Source organism: Salvelinus alpinus, chromosome 14 (assembly GCF_045679555.1).
Source record: "Salvelinus alpinus chromosome 14, SLU_Salpinus.1, whole genome shotgun sequence".
NCBI lineage: Eukaryota > Metazoa > Chordata > Actinopteri > Salmoniformes > Salmonidae > Salvelinus > Salvelinus alpinus.
Window position 1 is genome coordinate 8,788,404 of NC_092099.1, and position 10,391 is coordinate 8,798,794.

Below are 10,391 nucleotides of genomic sequence, written 5' to 3' on the forward strand. Positions count from 1 at the left end.
GACCGCTTGACATTTCCGTCATATTAAAGCAGAGATGAATGCTGTGCTTCAGTAGCTATCCAGGACACCACATATTGAACAGAAGGGGACTGCAGGAGGAGATGTCTTTTGGTTGCTTAAAAATCTATTCATGGTCTGTTTGTGATTGTAATCTTAGTGTCTGAACTTATAGAGATAAAACACACTTTGGTGCTCTAAAGAAAGTGCATTATTCATCGTCGTCAGGGACGGTGACTAGGCTACATCCCATGCATACAACCAAAAAGTGATGTTTTGTATTATTTGTGTAGTCATTATTTAAAGTGAATTTGCATTTAAACCTGATTCATGTCTATACAAAATAACTTTTCACGCTTATGAAGTGAATGGGGATGAAATCCAATCATTAATTAAGGTGAATGACGTAACATTAGTCTGATATATCATAAAAAGGTTTGGGGGAAATAATTAGTGTCCTCATTTAACTCCTACTATGACTCCCAGCGTACTCTATCCAATCTTCCCCAAACTGGGCCAATCACTCCTAGCCTCTCTGCTGTGATGAGTCATTCCGGCGCAACATGGCTGCCGCTCACCATCCAGATGCATGCTACACATTGATGATAGACGGAGAGAGTTTACCTCTATTTAACGCTAACTCTTTTGAGACTGAGTGAAAAGCAAGTACATAAACGTAATCCATTAGCATTATTTAATTCCAGACCGAAATGCTTCTAAACAATCTACACAATCTTAAACTGATCTATTTGAGTTCAAACTAAATGTTCACCTCAACGTGCAGCTGTAGGAGGCCGCTATACCTCACTGACTGCTGAGACGTGAATTGATGCATACTGAGTTTCCCTGGCCCACTAACCCCTCTCAATTTAATTCATGGAATCCAAAAACCTGACTACAGCAATGTCTGAACGTAATCGTGCCAGCCAAGACTAGAAACTGGTCTTAAATGATTAAATCTAGATTAACCCAGATATGGATCTGAATTGACTCAATAAAAAAAGTGCAAAGTTGAAAGGACTTGTCCTTTTCCCTCTTGCAATAGCAGTAATGAGCATTGCGAAGACAATGACTGAAGAACCCAGTAGTGTCAGATAAGTCAAGCAGGGATGTAATTCGTATTAGCGCCGGTAGCTGTGTGCATGGTTGATGCACTACTGACTCACTGTACGTTCTAAGGCCTTATCATAGAGGTGCAGCTTGCGTCTTGTGTAAAATGGTGGGAAGCTTATGGCAGGAGGGTAAAACCAACCTGCACAACAGGAGGGGAAGGGCAAAGATGCTCGAAGGAGTGTTACTTTAATAACAATTCTAAAGGGATTTGGGTGTTACATGGACCAATCACTTTCACCTATTGACATAGGATGCTATCTTTTAGCTTACTGCTCCTTTTTGTCTGTTTCTGGTTGGACAATGTCTTCTTGCCCTCAGAATAGGTTCTTGCCATCCCTTCTTGCATGTGTCAGAGGATGACCAAAAGAGTGTTATGCCAGGCATAGCGCTGCCATAAACTGGCACAACGGCCAACTCATCCGATGCAGATTTGTAGAATATTAATTTCCCAAAAAAGTAGTCATCCTTAAGTAGTCATCCTTAAGAAAACTGTTCCCCTCGTGATTTGTGGCTCAATTTACAGACTTTGTGATCATTTCACGACTCCAAGGGGAAACGTTTGCTGAACTCCATTATTTGAATGTGTCTTTTGGGAGAATATTGCATACAGTACAGTGTATCTGAGATACAGTCTGGACTAATGGCTTTTTAGAAGCAGAGTAATTTCATGGTGAAGTGCTCTGTTTTTTGGCTACCGCAGTTCCTCAATCATAGTCTGCAATTAAAAGGTTGCACAGTCACACCGCTTGGCTCTGACAGTGACTTTGACCGCTACAGTGTACAGACAGGCTTTTTAGCGTGATTCAAGACTGCACAAGCCCACTAAGCTACTGTAGCTATGGGACCTAAAACCGAAACACTTCACCTACGGCTATCAAACTACTTTAGTTACTTGTATGTGTAAACAAGTGACCGAAACACTAAAGACAAAAAAAATACCCAAAAAAAGCACTCTGTCTCTCTGCAACATTGGTTTCGTAGCTAGTTCAGAATAATGTACAATGCCAACTTCTAAAGCCATCTGTTTACTCTCACATAATCTGTCAAGTCAACTAAGAAAATAGGCGTCGATTCCACTCGATGTGGAGACACAGATCATTCTCCAGGCAGTGCATTTCAGAACATGTTCAGAACATAAGAGAAAGAAAACACCTGACTCAGACAGAGGTGGTCTAATTAATTCAACTGGAGTTACACATTTTTTCCCCATAATTTTATGGCCCCAAAAAGTTCACTAGACTCATTTCGGGAGGCTAACGGAGCATAATCGAGTTCGAGAACAAACCAGCCATGTTATCGGCCAATTCATCACTGTGGCAACATAGCGTTTAATTAAGAGCGAATGAAAAGAGAGTAGCAAGTTGTCTGTCTGTCCGTCCATCTATCAAAGACTGACGCAGAAACAGAATGCTATTGCACTGTAGCGGAGAAGAATTGTGGATGTTGCTTTATAATTCAGTTAATTCATAGATTGGTTGTTGTGGTAGAACTACTGGATGTCTTAGCATCACACTGCAAATGTTTTCCTCCTGTTTTTTTTTTTTAAACTCTGCGAGGCCTTAGTTCATGGACAAGCTAATGAATAAGTGAATAACATGAAAGCTATTCATTTCATGTCCATTAGCCGTGTACAATTTAAGTTTTGAATACTCAATTTGTTGATGGTGTCTAGGGCTGTTTCATCGATTTGTGTCTGTGCCTATGGGCAACTTCGACCCCAGAGCTTGGTGCTGAAGCGTCTACAAAGCTGTTTATCCCTGTGGCAAGATGTAGCCCGCTGAAACATGCTGGTGCCTGCTGTGCCACAGCACACTACCATCAAATTATCCCCCAACCCCAAGAGGAAATAAGAGATATCAGATACCATTAAAGCTTAATGTGGCCACCCAGACCTGCTTCACGTAGCCTTGATGTGTTCTTCTGACTGCTGCTGCTGACAAGCCCAAGATGCATGACTCTGTCAATTTGGGGGAGGAAATGAACTGCTACTTGACTTCGTACACTGCTTCAGAGTTGATATGAATGGGTTCCTAGAAATGATCAATCCAGGAGACGTTCTATCATCTCCCCGTGCTGCTAGAGAGCGTGTTTCAATTGTTACGCCTTACATTATTTACCTTCATTTGAGGTCATTAGTATAGCTGGAGTAAATGTCAACCATCAATCCTCTCCTTTACGGTACATAATATTTACTGTGCATGTAACCTACAGGCCCTAAAGTGAAACGTCAGGTGAAGGCTTCTGCTTCAGATGTAGTTCAAAGCAGAGACGATACTCATTACCATAGCGACATTCAGGACTCGACTTTGAAAATATCCCCGTCTCAGACACCAATTCATCAAAGTTGCCAACGTTGGAAGAAGCGGCCCACTTTAACCTTGAGCTGTGGACATTAGTGTGGAGATGTGACATTTTAAGTTGGGAGAAAATATGCTGATCCCGTTGAAGACTTATGATGGTTGCATTTTCCCCTACACAGGAATTCCAACAGTATGTTTCAAACAGACATTATTTGACACACAACCTTTCTGTGGCGTTGATCATTAAAATGTGTCTTTCTCAACATTTTGGCCTTCAGTCCCTAATTGGTATGTTAATTTGCAAAATACCACATTGATGCTTATGGGTGTAACGTACTAAACCTTCTTGCTTTTTTCCACAGTTACAGCAGTTACTGTAACTAATCTGTCTTTATTTTGGGAATGGTTTTGAATTGCTGCCTTAGGGCCCGTTTCAATACGATTCTCCATGTATGCAGACTTTGAGAATACTTCAAAGTATCTGTTATCTGTTAAAGGATGATTTGTACATCCTTAACAGGCCTCGCAAACCTTTCTATATCCAGAAAGATTAAGCTGAAATGCTTGGAAATGCTAAGTCACAATCAAGTGATCTTACTCCTGTTGTTCTATGGGAGAGAGAGAGAGAGGTTCCAACGTATGACGCGAAATCAAAACATAAGCTCCAGCTACAATCATGACGAGCCAACATAATGATGCAGTGCTTTCATTCTCCTCAAGACCAAAGGCCCACTGCTGTCAAAAACACGATTTTCCTGTTTTTTATACACTGAACAAAAATATAAACTCAACATGTAAAGTGTTGGTCCCATGTTTCATGAGCTGAAATAAAAGATTCCAGAAATGTTCCATACGCACAAAAAGCTTATTTCGCTCAGATTTTGTGCACACATTTGTTTACATCCCTGTTAGTGAGTATTTCTCCTTTGTCAAGATAATCAATCCACCTGAAAGATGTGGCATATCAAGAAGCTGATTAAACAGCATGATCATTACACAGGTGCACCTTGTGCTGGGGGGCAATAAAAGGCCACTCTAAAATGTGCAGTTTTGTCACACAACACAAGTTTTGAGGGAGCGTGCAATTGGCATGCTGACTGCAGGAATGTCCATCAGAACTGTTGACAGAGAATCTAATGTTCATTTCTCTACCATAAGCCGCCTCCAACGTCATTTTAGAGAATTTGGCAGTACCTCCAACCGGTCTCACAAACGCAGACCACGTGTAACCACGCTGGCCCAGGACCTCCACATCTGACTTTTTTACCTGTGGGATCATCGGAGACCAGCCACCCGGACAGCTGATGAAACTGTGGAGTATTTATGTCTGTAATAAAGCCCTTTTGTGGTGAAAAACAAATTCTGATTAACTGGGCCTGGCTCCCAAGTGGGTGTTCCTATGCCCTCCCAGGCACACCCATGGCTGCGCCCCTGCCCATTTATTTCTATTGACTGATTTCATTATATGAACTGTAAATCTGTAAAATCGTTGAAATTGTTGCATGTTGTGTTTATATTTTTGTTCAGTATATATCCAGCATATTTCCACTTTGAGGTTGGAATAATACTATGAAAATTATGATTATGCCCTTTTAGTGTAAGAGCTGTTTGAAAAGACTTCCTAAAATGTCAGCCTGTTTTGCTGGGATGGAGACCAATAAGAAAGGAGCTTGCCAATAATAGCTACAGTAGTTTTCCCTACTCAGACCACTCCCAGACAGTCCAAGCAAAATTATTGCTTAAGAAATGTCTCTTTGCTAATAAGCAAAATGTTTACATTTTTTACCATTTTAATTGAAAACAATCACAGGAAGGTACATCATTTTTTCCCCAGAAATGATTTGATATTGAGATAAAAACATCTGCATTGAACAGAATCCAATGATTTCAGGAAATCAGGTAATTACACATCGGACACAGTAACAGGAGGTCTCTGTGAGGAGGGGAGAAGCTAGTGGATAAACAAGAATTGCGATTAACCACTACCATTATTGTGGTTAGACGACAAGTCCAAGGCTAGTGATGCAGGTCCAGTTCAGGGACTGAAATACTGTATGTTTTAAAGATATAATATTTCTTGATGTGTAGCCATGGGTTTAGAAAAAAATAAAAAGGTGGTGAATGGAAAATAGAGTAGCAGGTTTCAAAACATTAACAGATTATCAAGAAGGAAAACATACACTTCAGTAGCATCAAAGAGAGAATGAATAGAGCCTGAATGTTATCTGACCGAAAGGTGAAGAGGCAGCCTAAAAATAGAAGTGATATCTTTATAACCTAAACCTCAATACTCGATGACGATGTTGAAAGCTGTGAGAGAGCCTTGCAGCCTTTCGTCTTTGTGAGTGTGACAAGAAAGCAGTCTTTGAGGAAAATGACTGCTACTTTGTGATTATGTCTTATCATATAAACGTAAGAAATTTACATCAGATAGCTGAGACCCAGTGTGACCATACTTTCAAACATTAGAACAAGTTTAAATTTTAGTTTAAGCTTAAGCATCAGCCAATTAATATTGTCCATGTAGTTGCACTTGATCAAAGGCTACATGTTAGCTGTTCCCATCACATTACCTGGTACATTTACCCCTATGCTAACCTATATATATATATATATATATATATATATATATATATATATATATATATATATATGTATAGGTGGCCTTGATTATTTCCTGTAACAATTTCTGCATCAGACTATGAAAGATTTTTAAACTTTTTCTCCACAAACCAATAGCATTTCTTAAAATAGGTCAACCTGGCCACCAAAGGGATATACTGTATTTAAACCTCCAAACTCAAGGATTACTTTTGTTCCCCTTCACTTGGTCTCAAGTGTAGTGACAATATTGCATGATTATTTCATCCATAACTAGGCTACTTACTAATTCATAAGGCTAATTTTCACATATATGACTAAATCCCAAATAAGTTTAACTAAATACTTTTTTGCTAATCCGTTTCAATAATATCAATGTGCTTTTATGGAGAAAAGATAAAGGAGGTCTCGATACAACATTCAAGTTTATCATCATTGCTTTCCTGGTGGCGCACACCGTTAAAGTGGTTGATTGCAAACAACAATGCTCATTAACTGTGGGTTCAAGCCCCTTTCGCTTCAAGCATCTTTGTTAAGGGAAACATTGTTCACTGCTGGTCCACGCATGTGTGACTAAGTGGATGATTATAATAATGCATATAGAACATTATACATGTACGTAAGTGTAAACCTACACTTCTATGTAATATAGCCTTTAGCCCTCAAACTCAACTCTGGACCTCGAAGCCAGTTCCACTGCATTGTTTCATTGTTCAGGGACTGATTTAGACCTGGGACACCAGGTGTGTGCAATTACATTTACATTTAAGTCATTTAGCAGACGCTCTTATCCAGAGCGACTTACAAATTGGTGCATTCACCTTATTAATTAATTATCAGGAAGAACAGAAAACCAGCAGGCTCCGGACCTCCGGACCTCGTAGGGTAAGTGTTGAATACTTCTGGCCTGTACTATAGCAGCGAAGATGATTTATGTAGCAATGACAGTGACCTATGTGTCGGTCTGCAACAGGGACTCCAACAAGAATCTCCTCATTAAATGTATTCGCAATCTTCATTTACAAGGTTTTGGCTGCACTTCTCTTCTCAACACACTAACACAATAAATGTAATTCTACATTTCAAAGGAAAAAAACTATATTCCAGCTGGGATTCGAACTTGCCGCAAACAGCAAAACTCACCAGGAGCAAGATGAACACTGTGAGAAACCCTGTAAGCTAATCATTCATCTGAAAACTGGTGCGTGTTTTAGTAACTTTAGTTAGCGGATGGTGCCATTTGACTGCTTTTATGGACGCTCTAATGGAAAAGTGTTCTATCACGTCATACTACCAGTGTTGTGTTTGAGACCAACTAAAGCCAAGATCGGAGCAAATCGAGTCCGAGTCAAGACCAAGAACGGGGGGTGGGGGCAACACCGAGACAAGACCGAGACCGGAAATGGGGACAACAGGTCTGAGACCGAGTCAAGACCGAGACCAGAAAAATGCGAGTCCAATTCAAGACCATGATTGTAATTTTGTCAACTAACCACCATAATAAGAGATCAAAATGTCCAGTATTTCTCTGTTCATATTTCAGAACAAGATATGGATTCTTTACCCATTCAAAATAGTGGAGAAAAAATGCATGCTGAGGGTAAATAGAGCCACTCTACAAATTAGTACTTAACCAAAGACAGTGGGGAACAATAGGCCTTCTACACCTTCATAGAAGAGCTAAGGATTTATAAAATAATGGTTATAATAATATAATAATAATGATAATTATATTATTATTTTAAAGTATGTTCTGATTTAATCTCTTTAGTTTTTATTGAAAATGAAAGGGTTAACACTGAAGAGAAAAATGGATCCAATCAGGATTTTTCTATGCTGGTCTCTGCAGAGATAAATCTAGCTAGCTAAGTCAGCCATTGGCTAGGCTAGGCCATCAGAAGTTCGATAAAGGTGTCTGCCATTCAACTGTATTAGGGCAACATTTTCGAGTGACAGTGGAATCAACCAATCACATGTTTACTTAATGGGTGGAACCATTTTTACAAAACGTATTGAAACTTCTGTCTTCTTGAAGGCCAACAGGTCACTGCGCGATAGCAGTTTTCCCACGGTCGAGCTAGCTAGCTTTTGTTGTCGGATTGTTTGCAGCTGCTGTAGCAGGTGTTATCAAAGAGGATGTTGTTGCTAATTTGTTAGCTTCTCCCTTTTCAAGAATAACTTTCAACAAGTTAAGTTTGAAATGATCATCATCTGGTGAGTGGAACTGTGTTTTTTATTTTTTTATAGCAGTGCACTTGCTGTTGAGAGACGAGATTGCTCTGAAATCGGAGTAGATAGCCAGAGTGAATTTGAGAGCGCAAGAGATATGCTAACTGGATAACAGTCGTTCAAGTTCTTGCTAGCTACGCCCCTGATGCAAACAATTGCACATCACAAATAGCCTACTAACGAACACTTCAGACTAAACTTTTTCAATACCTGGTTTGCATACCCATTGTTGCCTTAGTTAGCATTTACTGGTATATATCATACGTTGAAATGTCTTTCCTACCCTACCGGCTACCGATGTCATTCTTCTGTGAGCTGCTCCATGCCAAAACCAGTTGAGAGCTGCACATTCTTGCTGCCTGCAGATTACATTCCGTTTAAAGTAGGCGATATGTGTGGCGCGCATGTGAATATATTTCACGTGCTTTGCGCTTGTGTAGCCTGCTTTGTGCATGATTTCTCTATTGTACTACATAATTGATCAATCCTATACCTCCACTACACCACTTTGATATGAATCAGCAGGGATTAAGAAGTGAGTATACACAATGCCCATTGAAAAAAATAGTGGGTATACGGCTTATACCTGCGTATAGCCTACACTACTGGCCCTTTGTGTTCTACAAAAGGTTCACTCTCCTACATGAGAGCGCTGGTATTATGGTTGCTGTCCTTTCAGAATCACAAACCTGTCACACACTGAAGGCCTAGATCCAACAGGTTTGCAACTGCGCAAAAATGTCTATAATAGATATAAAGGCTGCTAATATACTGTTTTAATGTTTCAAGAAAGGAGTGTATATATTTTGCCTGGTTTAATGCGCTGATATTTTAGTTTTTTTACTCTTCAGACGAAGAGGAGGAAGGCTGCCGTTACAATGGCAACAGCTACATGTAGTCTTTGATCACGTGCAAATGCAGTGGTTCCTCAATTAAAAGTTGTGTAATACCTCAGTTTAGTGTGCTTACCTTTAATGCTCATTCGAGCCACCAGAAGACATCTTTGAGCACTTCTACTCCGTCTACTACATAATATGACCGCTGCAGTTTGAGATTATGTATTTTCTTGATGAAAATAAGGTGATCCTGGCCTTTATTACTAACCATTTATTTTTGGTATTTTACCTTAATAAAAATGCATTATGTATTTTCTTGATGAAAATAAGGTGATCCTGGCCTTTATTACTAACCATTTATTTTTGGTATTTTACCTTAATAAAAATGATTAATTTCGTAGTGTTTCTATTGCAAGAATAACGAAAATGCGTTTTACAGTAGCCTATGTAGGACTCGTCCTGTATCCAAAACATCCGTTAATACAAGTTCTTTAAAAATAGAAATATGGGCAGAATATTGTATACGCAACAAAAATATAAACACAACATGCAACAATTTCAATGATTTTACTTAGTTACACTTCATAGAAGGAAATCAGTCAATTTAAATAAAATCATTAGGCCCTAATCTATGGGTTTCACATGACTGGGCAGTGACGCAGCCATGGGTGGGCCTGGGAAGGCATAGGCCCTCCCACTTGGGAGCCAGGACCACCCACTGGGGAGCCAGACCCAGCCAGTCAGAATGAGTTTTTTTCCAACAAAAGGGCTTTATCACAGACAGAAATACTCAGTTTCATCAGCTGTCCAGGTGGCTGGTCTCAGACAATCCCGCAGGTGAAGAAACCGGATGTGGAGGTCTTGGGCTGGTGTGGTTACACGTGGTCTGCAGTTGTGAGGCCGGCTGGACGTACAGCAAAATTCTCTAAAATCTCTAAAATGACGTTGGAGTCGGCTCATGGTAAAGAAATGAACATAATCTGGCAACAGCTCTGGTGGACATTCCTACAGTCAGCATGCCAATTGCACGCCCCCTCAAAACTTAAGATATCTGTGGCATTGTGTTGTGACAAAACTGCACAGTTTGGAGAGGCCTTTTATTGTCCCCAGCACAAGGTGTACCTGTGTAATGATCATGTTGTTTAATTAGCTTCTTGACATGCCACACCTGTCAGGTGGATTGATTATCTTGGCAAAGGAGAAATGCTCACTAACAGGGATATAAACACATTTGAGAGAAATAAGCTTTTTGTGAGTATGGATATTTCAGCTCATGAAACATAGGACCAACACTACATGTTGCGTTTATATTTTT